The 19,105-nt window shown below is 44.9% G+C and overlaps 1 protein-coding gene across 13 annotated transcripts in view; it reads left to right on the top strand.

Moving 5' to 3' along the window:
* Atxn1 (ataxin 1) overlaps window positions 1-19,105 on the top strand; it is a 415,237-nt gene that overhangs the window by 34,398 nt on the left and 361,734 nt on the right. The window contains exon 3 of one of the 13 annotated variants that reach the window (XM_011244381.3): window positions 11,565-11,706. The exons of the other annotated variants lie outside the window; for them this stretch is intronic. The gene's annotated coding sequence lies outside the window, so the exon portion shown is untranslated. The remainder of the gene's footprint in view (window positions 1-11,564; window positions 11,707-19,105) is intronic. 13 annotated transcript variants of the gene reach the window in all.

Here is a 19,105-nt window from a genome sequence, read left to right as displayed (position 1 = left end):
TAGGCAGCTCAAAGCTACCTGTAACTCTAGCTTCTCCAGTGCTTTCCTCTGGCCTTCTTGGGCACCTGGACTCATGCTTTATTGATATTTATTTATACACCAACAAAACACACAAATCTCTTAAAATTGCCACCAAACAGTACTGAGTTTCATCTATCTGTCAGGCATGTAATTTTATCACTCAAAGAAAATTCCTTCCGGTCAGTTGTTTGAAAGTTTCTTTTTGACTTGTTGCTACCTCTCCAGGTCACCTGGCTGTTTTGTTTTATTTGGTTTTGTTGTTATTTGTTTGTTTGTTTGTTTCCCTTTCAATTCATTTGAGGAGAAGGGGAGGAAAAGTAACCCACATTTGTGGAAAACCTACTGTGTGCTGGGCATAGTGTGTGCTGAGCATATATGTTGTGTGACTTGTGTTTGAAGTCTGGTGTGTTGTGCCCCCCTCCCTCTCCCCCTTCCCCTCCCTCTCCTTCCTTCCCTCCCCCCTCCCTACTTCCCCAGCTTCCTTATTGCTCATCTGCAAAGGCCGGAATACAGAAGATGAAATATGCCTAGTGCTACAGATGGCTGAGAGGAGGAGGGCCTTTAATTTAGCAGCGCCTAAAGTGCTGCCTCATAGCTGTGGGCTTTGAGACCTTCGTAGACCAAGTACTGGTGGGTCCCTTCAGGCTGGCAGCCTCCAGAAGTGGTACTCCTATTGCAAAACACTGCCGAACCACCACTCCCTGCTTAAGGCATTTCAGTTATTGCCTCCTTGAGGTTTCACGCTTGTGGAGAGGACATAGGTGCTAAGCTGCCACACTCCCAACTTGAGCAAAAGAAGACTGGCTTTACACAGAATGGGGTCCCAGCTGCTTATACTCACAGAGCAGACTTTGAAGGTTCAAACATTCCAGAGAAAGTTTGTGTTAAATACAATCTCCTCGGATCCACTTTTCTTTGCTCCCTTAGTCCAGTCATTATTCATTCTCCGTTAACCCCACAGGAAGGCTCCGCTAGAAGGTTCCTTTACTGTTCTGAATGTATTCATTGGGGGAATGAGGGTGAGGAGGAAAAAGAGAGGGCACAGGGCAAGTTGGTATCCAGGGGAGGCCTCACCCTTCTCAGACAAGAAGGGGAGGGAAAGTGGAGGGAGGGGTTGTAAGAGAGGCATTGGGAGGAGGGAGCTGCAATCAGGGAGTAATGTGAATAAATTAATTAATGGGGGGAAAACAAAGGCTATTACAAACTAACTGAATAAATACAAGCAAAAAACCAAACCAAACCAACAAACCAAAAAAACAGAGGACACAGTTTTAAAGCCTGCTGCTTAACAAACCCTTGTGACCAGGTACTTTGTATAAGGGGTGGGTGTTAAGACTCCATCCTCAGTTGTCTGTGTAGTTATCATTTCGTAGAAGGCTCTGCCCCAGGGTTTCTCAGGACTCTGAGGTGGTGGAAATCGATGTGATCCAAGAACCTTCCGTGGGTGTCAGCTCTAGCCAGCTTTGGAAGTAAAGCTTGGAAGTCTGAGAATCGTTAGCAGTCACATATATGGAAATGGCACAGGTGCCCCGCCAAGGTATCGTGTACATTTATTTTGTGCCAATTTAAAACAAATATCTGTTATTATTATCATCAACATTGTCATTGTCCCTTTGAGGCAGGGTCTCATGGAGTCCAGGATGACTTTGAACTCCTTGTGTATCTAAGGATGTCACCGAACTCCTGATGTCTGCTTCTGTTGTACCATCATACCCAGCACTGTTGCCATAACAACTGTTTGTTGCTGTTGTTGTTGAGATAGAGTCACACCGTGTAGCCCAGGCTGTCCTTAAGCTTTCCTGGGCTCCTCCTTGAGCCTCCCATGTGTTAGACTACAGGTGTGCACCACCGAAGATCCAGATTTAGTTTTTGAACAGGATCCTTAGCCTGTTAGAACTAAGTTCTCAGAAGAACTGAAATGAGCGAAAACCTGGATGGTAGAGAAGGGTCCACATGCTACTCCAAATCTGAAGTGCATCCTTGTTTGTAAGGTTGTGTCTGTGTGTTCGCTCGTCCTTGGGCTATTTCAAGATGATGACATCACTTGTGTCTCTGGGAATGGCCTTATTACTCACAATTGTGACCGAGTCATTATTAAAACGTCTGTGCTTTGCTGTCATCTGAGGAGCAAAAGTGATCACCAATGTCAGGAATCAATAAAATATCGTGTACAAGAAGAGCTGTGGGTTCTTCGTAGCTGCTATTAACATTTCCCGGCTTTCTGATGTACCTGGGTAGCTCGCAGAGGAAGATACCATTTGTGGTACCTGGGAGGGATAAGAGGCAGGCAGAGAGCAATAAAGAGAAGCAGTGCCTGCTTTTTACCCTCCTCCAACTGTGCCTCTACGCGCTGTGCTTCCTTCCAATCACCAGGATGGCCTGATGAAACTCCCAGACCCCTCCCTTAAATTTCTTAAAAAGTATATTACAGGTCTGAGTGTCTTGCTTGTACATATGTGCACTCTGTATGTACAATGTTCACAGAGGCCAGAAGGGGGCATCGGATACCCTGGGGGCCAGAGTTACAGACAGATATGAGCCACAATGCGATGCTGGGGATAGAATCCAGGTCCTCTGGGCAGGTAGACAGTGCTTTTGACCGCTGAGCCATCATTCCAGTCTCATAAATCAATCCCTTTTCTGGTCCATATACTTTCTTACCACCCCTGCCACCAGGAGCCTCTGCTTCTCTAGGGCACAGAGCCCAGATGAGCCTCTGTCCTCCCTTCTCTCAGTTCCTAAGCCCTTGTCTTCACAGCTCACTTTATACCATGACATTCAGTGCTCCATCTGCCCATTCACATAGCTCAGGTCCTGGACAGACACCCCGTGACTCAAGGGCTTTGCTTTCTCTGAGTTACTGGGTAGTATGTACAAAGGAACAAGTAGCAGAAGAAATGAATGGCTCCTCCATCACTCTTCCCTCTTTAAGAAAGCTGGAGTGCCCCAGGCAGTGGATCTATGTAAGCCCCAGAGCCTTCTTAATAAAAAAGAGGGTCAGGATCAAGTGATCAGCACACTGGCTCTCTGCAACTTCCTTATATAATAGTAGACGATAGTTAGACATGAGTCTCATGAATGAATGAATGAATGAATGAATGACTAGGATGATGGATGGATGGATGGATGGATGGATGGTCTCAAGTGGTTCAGGTGTGGTTTCAATTCTTTTTATGTGATAAATGGAGGGAATGCTCTGAGAATGGGTGCATTTTTTACTTTGATTGGACAAAAAAACTTGTTTAACACTTTCGTACCTTGAATTCTTGTTCTCGTCAATATTTATACTAGTCATTGTCTGAAAATGATCTGCTAAGATGCAGTAGAAATACTAGCACATGAAAATAAATATTAAGTACACACACACATATGCTTTTAAAAGCATTTTCGAGTCTCTTCATATACCATAGTCTATGTTCTAATATAGGACTATGTGAAATAATTACACGGGTTCTTTCAGTTTGTTCATTGTGTTATTCGTTGATCATGTTGAAAGCTTTCAGTAAATACTTAATACTATTTTTCTTATTGGGGGCTGGAAAGAAGCCTCGGAGGTTAAGAGAGCTTGCTGCTTCTTGCAGAGGGCTCTAGTTCGGTCCCCTGCAGCCCCAAGAAGCCTCTCACACCTGCCTGTAAGTCCAGCTCCAGAGAAATCCACCTCTCTCTCTCTCTCTCTCTCTCTCTCTCTCTCTCTCTCTCCCTCTCTCTCTCTCTCTCTCTCCCTCTCCTCTTCCCCCTCCCATCACCCCCCTCTCTCACATACACACACACACTGAAAAAGTACGGTTCTTAAAACTTCACAATTTGAAGTTGTTTTCTTCTCTATATTTTTGAAGGCTATTTACTGAACCAACATTATCATTTTTTAAAAATGTTATGTAGACTTAAAGAAATGGTGGCTGATCCTTTCAGCACACATCACACCTTGGAATTATTTATGTATTTCGTTTATACCTCTTACAATATAATTATATATAACTATCATTGAACCCCAAGTTAATTGCTCTTTTATTGTGGTAAATGGAAATTTTAAACAATTATGAAGGATTCTGAACTTACTGAGTATAATTTACTTAATTTTCTGGGGCCTGGGGCGGCAGGGGGCAGGGGGTGGGGGGCAGACTCAGCCATGTCTATAGCATCTTTGTACATCAGCGCGGTGACTTTGTAATTGAGGAGGAGTCTTAATAATAAGTCACTATGATTTTAATTCTATTCTTGTTTTCTGGAAAGAAAAGGTATTCATAATATTTATCAGTCTGGACCAAAAAGAAAGGGTCTAATTACACTCGACATGGCTTGAACTCCGGGGAAACCCATCCGACATGGAACTCTGCTATGAAGTGATTCTGTGACGCACACAGACGTCCTATCAGTTTGCTTTTTAAAAACGATGACGGAGGGAAATAATGCAGTGGGTATAGTGCCTGCCATTTAAGCGTAAGGACCAGGCTTTGATTTCCCCAGCACCCACTTAACGGTTAGGCATGGAGGCATGTGCCTACAGTCTCAGTTTAGCACTAGAGACGAGGATACAGGCAGCTTTCTGGAAGCCTTTGACTGACCTGCCTAGTGCCAGGTTCCGTGAGAGGCCTTGGTTCAGAAATTAAGGGGGAGGCGATTGAGGAGGACATCTGAGGGCGATGTACGGCCTCTCTACACCTGTGTGCACACAAATATACGTGTGCACCCCCACACGTTAACGCACAGGCACACACGTTGCCTCAGCGCCATTAAGATATTCGTTATCAAGAGCTTTCAGTATCAGTGGATTTAATTGTGATTTTTTTTTTTCTCCCTAACTTTTTAACAGTCAAGAGTAAGCGATGCTCCATCCTCAGGCTTCAGCTTAATACGAAACTCTACATGTGTCCAGAAGGTCACATGTACGCCTGTCATGTCTGCGTTTTAAGGAGGCTGTGATGCTTAGTTTTTAGCAACATCATAATCTAGTTACCTGGGAAGACGGAACCCCAGTTGAGAAATTGCCTCCATAGATTGGCCCACATGTGTATGTGAGGAGCATTTCCTTAATTGCTAACTGGTGTAGGATGGCCCATCCCCCCCTGTGGGCAGGGCCATCCCTAGGTGGGAGGGTCTAAGCAGTACAAGAGGTGGAGCTAAACAAGCCAGAGGAAGCAAGCAAGTAAGCAAAATTCCTATACTGTCTCTGCTTCAGTATCTGCCTCCAGGTTTCTTCCTTGAGCTCCTGACATGGAAGTGTAAGCCAAATCAACCCTTTCTTCCCTGTTGCTCTGGTCGGGTGTTTTTTGTTTGTTTGTTTGTTTTTTGTTTTTTATCACAGCAACAGAAGCCTAACTCCGAGCAGAGGGGACCTTGGAATGGGGCATGCGGAGAGATAGGAGCTTGCTTCTTTTGCCAGTCATTCCCACCATGTGCTGGTGTTCTCGCGTTCTTGGCTTGGAGGAAATTGAAAATGCCCGTATTTATTGAGTCCTTCTGTATAGGAATGCTTACGTTTAACTTAAATGTTCTGCTAGCGCCTTTTCTGTTAAACTCAGCAGGGAGGAATGGAACAAATAAGAGTCAGCCTTGTGGGGAAGATGCCTTCTCATACCTGGGTATAGATGCTGTTGTAGGAGAGAAGGAGGCAGTAGGTTCTAGCTAAGTGCTTACAAGTGCAAGTCACGACTGATCTCAGCAACCCCAGAAAGGGAGAAAAACTTGAAAACCATTTCTGAGACTATTTCAAACAAGGTGACTGTCGAAATCTGGCTTCTGATGCAAACTAGATTGAGCTGCTTTGGGGCTGCTTTCATCTGTACATATTTGCCCCGACTTGAACGGGAAAGCGGTTTCCTGAGCCTCCATCTCTTTAGCGGTGAGTCATTTCCCATGTTGTTGAGGCATTTTTCTAGCCTTTTTTTTTTTTTTTTCTGTGTATAGTTCAAGCTTTTCTTTGGCTGTTTTGACTCCTTTAGAAGCTCACAGTAACACATTAACAATCACACTCCTCGTGTAGTAACTAGAATAATAAACAACAGTTGGGGAAGCCCCAGTCAACAGCTCACAGACTTGGGAAGGCTGTGGAGGAGTCTGAGACCAATAGATCCAAGTAAAGTAAACCAATCAACGGACAGAGAGAGAATGGGATGGGGAGAGAAAGGAGAATCACGTTTTTTTCTCATAGCCATGTTTCAAGTGATCTCGTTATAAAACTACATCGATAGACTCTTGCTTTCTTGGCTGTTTATCTGATCCAACTGTCTTCAAGTGGACCATAATGTAAGTAGCAAGTATGACATTAAAATAAGGTGTCTTGTTTCTTTGAGAATCTCATGTTAGTGTGGACTTTTGGCTATTTTGATGTTTCTCTGGGGACACAGGGACTAACAACAAGGAGAGGCCTTGGTGGGATCCCCACAGCTCTGTGACTGATTGCTGTCCCTTCAAACCCTGGAGTCTACGTAAGGCTGGTGTCTGAATGGTTGGCTCTGATGTCTGCATATGGCCGGGGTCTGGATGGGTGTCCTGTGGAAATCTGTAAGCCGGAAGGTTGTGTACAGAGAGCCCCCTGTTTTTTTGCTCTGTTCAAGGGGTTGCTTGTTCTAGTCGAGTGTGCTGTCTCTGGGGAATGGATATGATGAGAGACCACGGTCACAAAAGGTGTCACTGCTTCCTACTGTGCAATCTTGGAAGTAAGCCCATGGTCCTAATGGTTCCACTGGTTAAGGGCATCTACAGGGCTGGAAACGGGGCTCAGTCAGTAAAGTGCCTGCCATACAGGCATGAGGACCCGAGTTTGGCTCCTTCAACTTCTTGTTTAAAACCAAACCAAACCAAACCAAACCAAACCAAAACAAAACAAAACAAAACAAAACTTGGCAGTGTGCACCTACAATTCCACTTCCGAGGAAGCAGAGACAGGAGAATTCCTAGGGGTTCAGGGCTAGTCAGTCTATCTGAATCAGAACTTGAGGGTCAGTGAGAGATCCTGCCTTTTAAAAATAAGTACAAGAGTGCAGAGCAATGTAACGGACAGAAAATGATCCCTGGTTCCTCTGTGCACCTGAGCATGCATGCATGTGCACACACACACACACACACACACAGATACTCATACACACTCAAACACACAGTGCACATATACACACATACACTCACACACACTCACACACTTAAACACACATACCACACACACATACTATACACTCACTCACACACTCACACCACATACTCTCTTTCTCCCTCTTACGCACACACCACACACACACTCACATACACACACACACACCATACACACTCAAACACACAGTACACATACACACACATACACTCACACACACTCATGCACACTCAAACACACATACCACACACTCACTCATACACACTCAAACACACATACCACACACACAGACTATACACTCATTCACACACTCACACCACACACACTCTCTCTCCCTCTTACAGACACACCACACACACACTCACATACACACACACCACACACATACACCACATACTCTCTCTCTCTCCCTCTTACACACACACCACACACACACTCTCATACACACATGCACACACACCACACACACTTTCTATTTCTCTCTCTCTCTCTCTCTCTCTCTCTCTCTCTCTCTCTCTCTCTCACACACACACACACACACACACACACACACACACACGGCAGCGGGGCTCTGAGACTTCATGATTTTTTTTCTTTCAGTTTATACTGAGGAATTGGGCATAGTCACCGCCCCCATTTCAGCTTCTCATGAAGTCTGTCCATATTTAGACAAACTGCCTCACTGCACTTAAGACAGTAGAGCCCTTAGCTCACCTGCCTGGAGGAGCTGATGGAGCAAAACCTCAGACTGAGCCTTGTGACTCACGGACTTAAATGCTGTTACCATGAGAAGACTCTTTTGAGTATGAAGTCATTGTGCTTGAGGTTCCTTTGAGCTGCCCTCAGAGGCTCTTTCATGAGCCGCACTAGAACCGACATGCTTTGGTTTGATGCGGAGAAACATGAGAGTTTTTTTTTTTTTTTTTTTTTTTTAAAAAAAAGGTCAGGAACTTGAGTTTGAACCGTTGCCAGCAGCTTTCGGATGGTAGAAACGTTATCCCGTGATAAATATTTAGTGAAGCTACTTGGCTCATGGGTTTTTTTAAAATGGCTTTTGGGTTCAGGAATTTTGAAAAGTCAGAGATTCTTTGTAATTCAAATTTCCTTCTAAGGAAGGCCGTACACTGTTATTAATTTAAATATATATATATACACTTAGAAGTTAAAATTGTGTAATTATCTTAATGCTTTGGAGAGATTCTTTTGTGACTAAACATTGGAACTTCTTCTGTTGAATGCAGGGAATTTGTCCAGAAAAGCTTAAGGAAATTTAGCCTACGCAGTGCAGTTTGCTCGACATCTAAGTAAAAGACTCAGCTGCAGGGGTCATAAATAACACAACTCTATTTTATCTATGAAAGATGGTGTTTGCGTTCGGTCTCTTCATTCTTTTCTTTAGGATTAAATAATAATTGCAGCTCACTTCTTGGGCTTGATTTATAGTATGAACTTACATGCATGCTGACTGTATGAAATTGAACTCGTTTTAACTATCCAAGGAAGGTTGTTTGAAAAAAAGATGATAACCATCATTTTTTATAGCGTGTAAATGTCTGGAGATTCTTAAAGCAAGAGCCAAGATGATAATACCATATGTCATTGCCTCTGGAAATAATTCCTGCTCCCACTACACACACACACACACACACACACACACACACACACACACACACACACACACCTTGCAGGAACTCAGGCTCTGTAGTAGAAAGACTTTGAAAAACAGGACAATCAATGGCTTGCATTCCATAGTAGAATTCTCCCTTATTTCTAAGAAGTTTGCATAAATGTTTCCTGGAGTATTTATATATATATATATATATATATATATACCAACAAATAAGGAGTGTGTGTATGTGTGTGTGTTTATGTGTGTGTGTATGTGTGTGTGTTTATGTGTGTGTGTGTTTATGTGTGTGTGTTTATATATTTGTGTGTGTGTGTGTGTGTATGTGTGTGTATTTATGTGTGTGTATGTGTGTGTGTGTGTGTCTGTGTGTGTGTGTGTGTGTGTACAGGAGGCCTGAAGTTCACATAGGCTGCTTTCCTTGTTCTCTCTCCACTTTACATGTTAAGGACACAGGGTCTTCTACTGAACTCAGAGCTCACTCTTTAAGATAGTCTGGATCGCCACCGTTCTGGGGATTCCTGTCTCCACAAGGTCCCAAGATCTTTGGAAACTGTATCCCCAGTACCTCCAATGTCCGGATGATTGTTCTAGGGCAAAAGTAGTCAGTTCAGTGAGATTTTTCAAAGGATTTTCTGTCTCTCAGACAGCCTGTAAGAACCACTCACTGAGAACCAAGACGCAGAGCTGCCTGAGAATACCTACTCGGAGAGATGCCGATGCAGACCTAATTACAGGAAGGAAGCCATCAGTCAGTCACCTTTTCATACAATTAAAAATGACAGGGCATGACCTTGTTATGAACGACTTAGGTTGATGTTGCAGACATACCCGGTGCACCATGAAAACATATTGTTTTGAAAGAATGGATGAAATAATTTGGGGGGTGCCTATTACCCACACTTCGGAGTGATGAGATGCTACACCTGGGAGCAGCTCCTGGCTTTTATTTTGAGATTGCTCAGAACAAGACTATGAGGAACCTTTAGGGAAGCACATGGCAGGATGGCTTGGAGAGGAACCACCATCTTGAGTTAGCCCATCTTCTTGGCATGAATGAAGAGGTTTGTGGGGCAGAGCTGACTTAGAAAGGAGGAGGTGGCTATTCTCCCCCCACTCCCAAACCTGGTCAGCTTCCTAGACATCAGCAGAGAGTGATGGGCAACTGCAGATACAGCTGGAGAAGGCCATGGTGTCTAGCTCTGGCTCTGACACTACAGGCAGAGTGTCTTGCCTACAGAAGGTCCTGAGAACTATTCCACCGACTGCCTTACCTTATCTCACTTGTTTTCACAGAAACTGCCCATAAAGCAAACCTTTTCATTCTCTTCTATAGTTGTAGGGGTACAATTACTTACCTAAGGTCACATGCCAACAGGTGAAGGATTTAGGGGTGTCCTCTGGGTACCCTTGTTCCATCCAAATAATGGAAGTAGAAAAACTAGATTTTTAAGTATTTCTTTGGCAATCAGGAAAAAGAAGTATTGCAGGGGTAGAGAGGAAAGCCAAGGAAACTCCTAGAGACCAGAAAAATGACCTCTGAGTCAAGGTAGAGTCTAGAGGGGGAACTAGATGGCTCAAAACAATACACGTTTGTTCTCTCTGAGAGATCTGAAATTCGAGTGTCAGCAGGGGAGGGCTGCAGTCTCCCCTGAAAGCTAGGGAGCAGGGACCCTTGTGTCTTCCTGCTTCTTGAGATGATTTTTGGCATGTGTCACTCTAGGCTCTGTCTTTGTCTTCATGGTGTTGCCCTGGGTATCTGGACCTTGTCCTTTCAGCTTCTTATGGACACTGGGGGTAAGGACCTGTGGTGCTCGCTGTCATTGTCAACTTGGCTGCACTTAGAATCCCCATGGAGACACATATCTCTCTCTCTCTCTCTCTCTCTCTCTCTCTCTCTCTCTCTCTCTCTCTCTCTCTCTCTTTCTCTCTCTCTCTGTGTATGTGTGTGTGTGTGTGTGTGTGTAAGTGAGTGTTTATACAGACAGAGGTTTAAGTGAAGAGGAAAGACCCACCCTGACTGTGGGCAGCCTAATCCCATGAGTTCTGGACTGAATGAAAAGGAAAAAACAAGAAAGCCCACAGAGAACCTCTCTCTCCCTCTCCCTCTCCCTCTCCCTCTCCCTCTCCCTCTCCCTCTCCCTCTCCCTCTCCCTCTCCCTCTCCCTCTCCCTCTCCCTCTCTCCCCCTCCCCCTCCCCCTCCCCCCTTCCCCTCCCCCTCCCTCCGTCCCTTCCTCTGCTTCGTGAGAATAGCTGCCTTAAGATCTTCTCATCTTTCCTCACCATGATGGGCCCTGTCCTCTTAGACCATGAGCCACAATACACCATCCCTTCCCTGAGTTGCCCTCTGTCCTGGTGCCAAATAAGTAACTAATACAAGATGCACATGGATGGATCGCCAGGATGAGCTTATCGTGTGATCATCAGTCAACTTTGCAGAGACTTTCTTTTCAATATATGAGCACATTCATAGCTTCTGGGATGTAGGCGTAGGTTTGGGGGAAGCCACCATTCGACTTGGAGGAGTGGTGGGGTTCTGGAACAAGGAAAAAACAAGTTCTCCATTGCTATGCAGGGCAGTGCCCTGGTACCAACTGTTTCCGTCTCATGCCTGGCGCTCAGTTGGCCTTTATGTCATGACCTGAAAAGGCAAGTGTGTGGGTGATGTGGGCCACCAGGAAGACCGGCTTCAGTTGTCATGGGCTGTCATAGAAACCCTTGTGGTTTAATATTTATTTCATTACTAGCATTGGTTTCCTTCCCGATCTTCTATTCGCCGCCCACCGAGCCTGACTGGCAGATGTACTGTCTTCTTCTTCTTGGTTTAGATGGTGTGCTTGTTCTTCAGAGCCGGCTTCACTTATTAGCCTACATTCACGTTGAATCTGAATGCACCAATCAAGAAGTCTTTCACTTGACAGTTTTTGACAGTCCGCTGCTACGTTTAACTGTTCAGCATGAATTCAAAAGGTGATCTATCAATTTGTACAAACGATGTAAAGTTGTTCTTGCCTTCCCATCCTGGTTTGAGGTGGCTAGAAAATACACATGTTTATATTTTGCCCTGGGAAATTTGTCGTGTAGAGGTACTTAACAGTTTTCTCTACAAGGGGATTCAGGACTACAGAGTGTTGTATTCTTGTTAGAGATAGGATTATATTTATGCTATAAATCCACCTGAGAGGTCAGATTGATTCATTTTAATTGAGATTAAAATCATGGACATCAGTCATAGTTAAACATATGTTCTTTGGATCCTTGTATCCACACCAGTTTGTTGCTATGGGGAAATTGAAGGAGTCAGGTGGCTAAAGTAATAAAGGCACCCTTAGTCTGGTGGTTAGAAAAACTAGGAAAAAAATGATAATTTCATTTTGCTATCTATCTGCCATTGAGATACATACACACTCACACACCATACACACATACACACACACAAGTGCATGATGGTCTTTGCATGCCTCTGTGAGTATACATTACAGTCCAGGCTGAATCAGGCTGAAGACCAAACGGCAAGGAGATACATCTCTCACTGAAATCATAGCACTTGGACGTTTTTGGCACTTCAGACGGTCTCCGCTGTAGCTGTTGGTTTACATTTTGGTAATTTACCAGAGAGCCTGGAATATTGAATTCCTGGCACGATTGTGCAACTAACCCGCCATCCCCCGCGAGAAGCACTATTAATGTGAAAGCCGCCTTTCTCCTCAGGAACCGAGGCTCTGCTGGCTCTTGTGTGGACACGGACTTAATGGGAACAGAGGTGCTTCCCTTCCTGTTCCTCTGCAGCGGGTTTTGTTTTCTTTCCTTAGTTGGGTGGGTGGGGGTGGATATTTGCCCTTGTGTATCCTGGCAGAATTTAGGGGAGCAAGCCCTGACTTTCTGGAATACTCTTATTTTACCCCAAGCCTATTATTGTGTGTGTATAAAGATTTTCTGACTTTTCTACTGAACCTTTGTATTGGAGCTCAATAGGTCAAAAGATCTGGGGGTTTCTGGATAACTCTGGCACCTCCCCCTTCTAGGTCCTTCCACTGTTTACTGCGCTCTGTTGTGGTAACTACTGGGCACTACTTGTTGCCCTGGGTATTTGGCTCTAGCTCTTTTTTTTTTTTTTTTTTTTTTCTTTACTCTGGTGTTTGGGTTGGAGCTGGTGCCAGCTTCCCTGCCCTGCGCATCCACAGAGATCCCTTAAACATTGTTGCCCTCTGTGGACCCGCAGGGATCCCTTAAACATTGTTGCCCCAGCATCCGGTCCTCTGCCTATAGAAAAGCAGCGTGGAAATGAGTCAGAAGTCAGTACAGCTCGAAGCAGTGTGTGTCGCGTGAACTGTGACGTCAGAGGGTTGGTTGAGCCACACGTGCCTGGCTTTGGAGCTCAGAGGTGGCTTCAGGTCTGGGTTCAGGGTTTTTCATGCTGACTCGCCGCTCCGTGGCAGAGGCGCTCGCTCGCATGGATGCTGCGGTGGCAGGGTGTTACATTGGCACCGGAACATTACCAGCAGTTTCCTGGGCTACACCGTTCCCATGTTCTCTCTGTGCTAAGGGACAGTGGGTGTGGGTGTGGGTGTGTCGGGGGCAGATTTGATGGCTGGAAACTACGCTATTGATTGGCTTTGAGAGACAGCTGCATGTTGGCTGTAGATCTGAGAGATTATCACAGGGCTCAAGCTCCCTTAGAAGTGTCCCTATGGGGTCAAGTGGTTGCCTGGATCAGGAGATTGGCATTAGTGAGTTACATTAGGGTGTACTGTTGTAGCCTGCTGCTCCATTTAGGTAAAGAGAGGGATATTTATTTATTTATTTATTTATTTTTGTAGCCAAACTAGGAACGTTTTGGCCATGGGATGCCACCCCACATATGGCCTTGCGAGAACCTACCCTCCCCATTGCCACCTTGACGCTGCCTGCTTCTGTACTGTAAGCACCAGGCTGGGACAGTCTCTGCTTCACTTAGATATGTTAATATAGGTCTGGGGATGCAGCTCAGTTTGTACCATGCTTGCTTACCAGGCATGAAGCCTTGGCATACACTACGGTGGTATGTGCCTATACAAGCAGTAAGGAAGTGGAGGCAGGAGGATCAGAACACCCTCAGCTACTTTGCACATTCAAGACCCGCCTGGGTTACATGAGATTCTGTCTCAAAACAAAACAAAACAAAACAAAACAAACCGGAATGTATTTAATCAGTAGCTGACTGGGGCTGGGGTGTGGTAATTATCTTTTTATCAGTTAGTCTGAACCTACATAAGCCTTTGTGTAATGAATATCACTTTTCAGTTTCTGGTCCAGCCTATAGAATTCTCATCGTACTCGTGATTGGTCACTTGGAGGCTTTGGGGTAGATATATCATGGTAGTTCCCCTGCATCAAGCTATGTGGACTTCAGAGTGACATGGAGGAGGAACAACCAATCAAATTCCATTGACCCAGTCCATCCTGTTGTCTGATTGTATAAATAAAGTTTTATTAGAACACAGCCATGTCTTGTGTATGCGGCTATTTTCATACCACATTTGGCTGTATTAAATTGGCTCCTTGCAGAATAGGCTGTGGTCTGGCAAAGCCCAAAGTATGCACTAGCCAGTCCTTGTGAAGTGTAAGTCACAGAAGCACAGGTTGAAGTCCCTTACCCATTGCCTTGACTTAAAAGCAAAGGGGGTGTCGCGGAAGGAATGCGGCTGCCAAGGTCTGGGGCTGGTTAGCTGGATTGCAGGAGCTTTGAGCTAGTTCCTTTTGTGCTGCTGCTCCTTCTGTTGGCAGAGGGATATTGTGAGCCTTGTGGTTTACAGATGGCCAGCCATGACATCAGACTAAAATAAGGCTTATTTCAGTGGCAGGAATGGTTTGCAAACTGACTTTCCCAGGCCAGATCAGCAGCCAGCTTGGCATCCATACTCACATAATTCAGAGAGAGAGAGGGAGAGAGAGAGAGAGAGAGAGAGAGTCTTGTGTGCCCGTGGTGGGGGGAGGGTCACATGTGTCATGGCAGGCCTGGGGATATCAGAGAATCACCTCAGGTGTCAGCCTTCACCTTCTACCTTGTTGGAGACAGAGTGGCTTGCTGTCAGACTAATTAGGCCCAAGAACTTTTGAGGATTCTCTCGTCTTTCCCTCATGTCTCTCCTAGGGGTTCTGGAATTACTGAGACTCCTGACACATATCCAGCTTTTACATGAGTTCTAGGACCACCCTCACTTATTCACCTTATGAATATCACCTACGAGGCACCTCGACTGGGGACCAGGGCCCTTTAGCTAAGGAAATTTTGGAGGAGAGGAGCTGACAGAGAGCTAGCTGCACGCCATTTTCCTTGTACTGTCTTACATAGCATCTTCTGGGTAGATCCAGGATGCAGTAATCAAGCTGGGCTTGGCGAGGTTTACCTGTAATCAGCACTCCGGGAGCTGAGGCAGGAGGATAGCAAGACCCTACTTCAACTCCCTCGTCCTTTCCAAAGTAGCAGTCATATAAAGAAGGCTGGGTTGGTGCAGCCCTGGTGTGGGGAGGGAGTTGGAAAGTGTCTCCAGAGCGTTGGAGAGGAATGGTGATCCCAAGGAGGTTGGAGTAGTTCAGGAAGAGAAACTGCTACAGAAGGGGCTGGGGCCTCCAGCTGTGCAGGGTGTCCAGTCATTGGGAAACTCAAGCAGAGGTAGGGCAAAGGGTATGTGGTGGTGAAGACATAGCAGGAAACATTGCTGGACAACTGGACCTAAGCCAGGGCATTTGCTGCTAAGAAATATGGACTGAGGTTACAGTCTGGGGGCTCTGAGCTGTGGATTCCAGAAGACAGAACTTACAAGAGCAAGCCTGCATGTTTGCCTGCATGCTTAGCATCCTGTATAGGTGTAGAAAATATCACAAGTGTAGAAGTAGGACCTCTTTTGAACCCAGGGCTTTGTGTGTGCCAGATAAATGATCTGTGACCAAACTCTATCCCTAGCATTTTTTCAGGGGATTGAGTTGTGAGGACGAGTTCTCAATGTAGCCCTGGCAGACTTTGAGCTCAATATGTAGTGAGCTCAGACTGTTCTTGAACTCCTGACCCTCCTGCCTCTGCCTGGGGAGAGCTGGGATTACAGGCATTAGCCATAGATTCATTTTGATTGAAATAAGAGCCTTCTTTTAGGTACACAGCTAAATGATACTGTGATTCATCAACCAAAACCATGTAAAGATGTTAAATTAATGGTATCTCTGTGAGTATTATCTTCTTAATCATCCCATACTAAAGGTAAAATATTTATTGTCCCAAGTCTGCAGCAATTTTTATTCAAACCAAAAGCCTTGAAAACTCTCGCTCTGGATGGTAGACATGCTGTGTTTTGGGTTTTTGTTTGTTTGTTTGTTTGTTATTTTTGTTTGTTTATTTTTAACAATACAAGTGAATGACTTCTGGACTTAGAGTGCTCCAAACCTTACCAGCTGTGTGAATTTGAATATGTTATTTTATGAGTCTAAGCCTGAGGGTAAAATAATGGCATTTCCTCTTAAGATTGTTACAAAGATATGCTAATTTATGAAAAGCGCGTAGCACATATGGGCCTGGTGCCCGGTGGGGTTGTGGCTCACCAAGTTAACTTTTCCTTGCTTTGGCTGATGCAGATATACTTTAGGGCTGAAACCTTGAGAGAGATGAGTTCTGATGGGAGAATTGTCCAACCTGTTGTCTTCTAAGTGAGGAGTAAAGTGGTCTGCATTTGGGCAGATGGGGAGGGAGAGGGAGGAGACCTTATGAGCTTCAGGCACGCCCAGAGCTGGGAGACAGGTTAAACTTACTGAAACCTGCCTCTGTGATTTGTTTTTTCCTGGCATGGAAGACGTGAATGCTGGAAAATTACACAGCTCTTCTTTTTTTTTTTTTTTTTGAAGTTAAATCTAGATTAGAATGTACTCAGGGTACATATTATCCATGAATGTAATGAATTAATATCATCTCATTAAAACACATGAAGATGGGGCTAGAGAAACGGGTCGGTGGCTAAGAGCACTTGTAGAAGGTTTGAATTCGGTTCTCAGAACCCACGTGAAGTGTGTGCATGCAGGCAAACACAGATACACATAAAATTAAAACCCATGAAAACAAGTTGCAACATGCCTACAAGGTCTCTTTCCTTTTGATATCATAAAAACTTACTGTTGAGAACATACTACCATGGGACCTTAAAGAGAAGTACCCATATAGCGTTTGACATATGTCGGCCTTTAAAAAGTTACGTAATATGCACATTACTATACATTACTGTATCTATGCCAAGACAGTAACTGGAAGTTGGGATACTTTTATTTTCATTTTTAGTTATGTATTTTTTTTCCAAAATGCACATATACATGCATATATACACACATATTCTGTATATATGTATATTTACATGTATGTATGTATGCATGTGTCTACATGTGTGGTGCAAAGATTAAACCCAGGGTATTAGCACATGATTGGTAAATACTCTACCCCTGAGTCTCATCTGCAGCTCAGGATGCTTTTTAGAAGTCTCGGCACTGAGAAAATCACCATCTGCCGGACGGATTTGGCATGCTGGATAAAATGTGTCCTCCTCTGGGGGAGCTGGGACATGGAGGCTGATGGTAGTTCTCTGCTCCACCCCTTCAGTGACACTTCAGCCAGTCCCCTGCTCACACTAGAGAGGGAGAGACTGGCTCATGATCACTGGTCGAAGTGAGAAATGGCAGTGTCGTCTTATGCACGAATGGTGCTGGTCAGTATCAGATGGGTTTTCTGTGAGAGTCCAGATGATGGGAGGCTGTTCTTTGGTCTGTTGCATGGTTTTGACCAAAGTTGTTGACGTTTCTGATTCCACCTTCTCCATCTCAGAGTTCAGGATAATCATCAGAGTACTGCCGACCTCACAGGGTTCCGGTGCAAGTTGCTCATGGGTTATGAAGTCGTGTGCACAGAAGGGCTGCTGTTTTAATGTCAACTACGGTCCTGCTTATGGGACGGTGACAGCTTTCTGGACCACAGGGCTAGAGTGAGCAGGCAGGTGAAGCTTAGCTCTTTGCCCACCCCATGTCTCTGAGGAATGAGCATTAGAGACTGGGTAAAGATGATGGCTCAGTGGGTAAGAGCACCCGACTGCTCTTCCGAAGGTCCAGAGTTCAAATCCCAGCAACCACATGGTGGCTCACAACCATCCATAACTAGATCTGACTCCCTCTTCTGGAGTGTCTGAAGACAGCTACATATATAGTACATATATAGTACATATAGTGTACTTACAAATAATAAATAAATAAATCAAAAAAAAAAAAAAGATGAGCATTCTGGTTTCCAGTCAGGCATATGGAGAATTACCTGAAAGTCTTGTAGGGTGTGTGTGTGTGTGTGTGTGTGTGTGTGTGCACATACATATAGAAGCTTCTTCGATGAGGACTGAGGGATGCATTGATCTATGGGTGTAACAATACATCATTAGGGGCTCCTTGTCAAAACCAATCATTTGAACCTGTGCCCAGCATTCTGGCTCCATCAATCTGGGGTGGAGCTTGAGCATCAACCTCAGTATCTCTCTGCCTTTCTCCCTGTCTCCCCATCTCTCCCCCACCTCACCTCCCTGTGTGTTCATTCCTATGCACGTGGAGGCCAGAGGTTGTGTGTGTGTATGTGTGTATGTTTGTGTGTGTGCGTTCTCGCAGCATGTTGGCTATGACTTTACAGTATTTGACTTGATTTTCTCGCTGGAGGCAGTGACTAAGAGAATCTGGAGAGCTGGCGTTAATTGTTTCATCAAGTTCGTGTGAGTCATGTCTCCCGCTTGTCTTAGCAATTCGACTGCAAAGAGAAGTGCTAGTTCCTGAGGGCAGGCTGAGCCATGTGCACTAGGATGCTTCCTCTTAGGGGCTTGGGGTTGGGTATGAGTGAAGTGAACTCTCTCTCTCTCTCTCTCTCTCTCTCTCTCTCTCTCTCTCTCTCTCTGTGTGTGTGTGTGTGTGTGTGTGTGTGTGTGTGTGTGTGTGTGTGTGTGTGTGTATAACTGGCAAATTCTATATAGCCTTCCATCAGATGCCATAGTCAGGGCATGAACCCTAGAAGAGATCAACTACTAAAAATCAGGTGAGGGCTTTAAAGCAGTAGCAATGTACCCACTTGCCTAGTATACAGAAAATCTTCCTTTTAGTCCTCCATGTTGAAATTTTTGCTAACCAAAGCTTTGAATGCTAGGCATGGAACACAGGGATGGTACTTTTTTTTCCCTAGCACACCCAAGGACCGGGGTTCAGTTCTCAGCAGTTAAAAATACTTCCTCACTGCATGCCCCAGCCTGCTTCCAGCTTGATCTAGAGGTGTTGAGGGCACAGGAGTTTTCTCCACAGAAAAAACACCATTGGGGCACAGCAACAGGAG

The sequence above is a fragment of the Mus musculus genome, chromosome 13 (genome assembly GCF_000001635.26).
Source record: "Mus musculus strain C57BL/6J chromosome 13, GRCm38.p6 C57BL/6J".
Classification (NCBI taxonomy): domain Eukaryota; kingdom Metazoa; phylum Chordata; class Mammalia; order Rodentia; family Muridae; genus Mus; species Mus musculus.
Note: the sequence above shows the minus strand (reverse complement) of the source record. Positions and strands in the feature narration are given on the sequence as shown.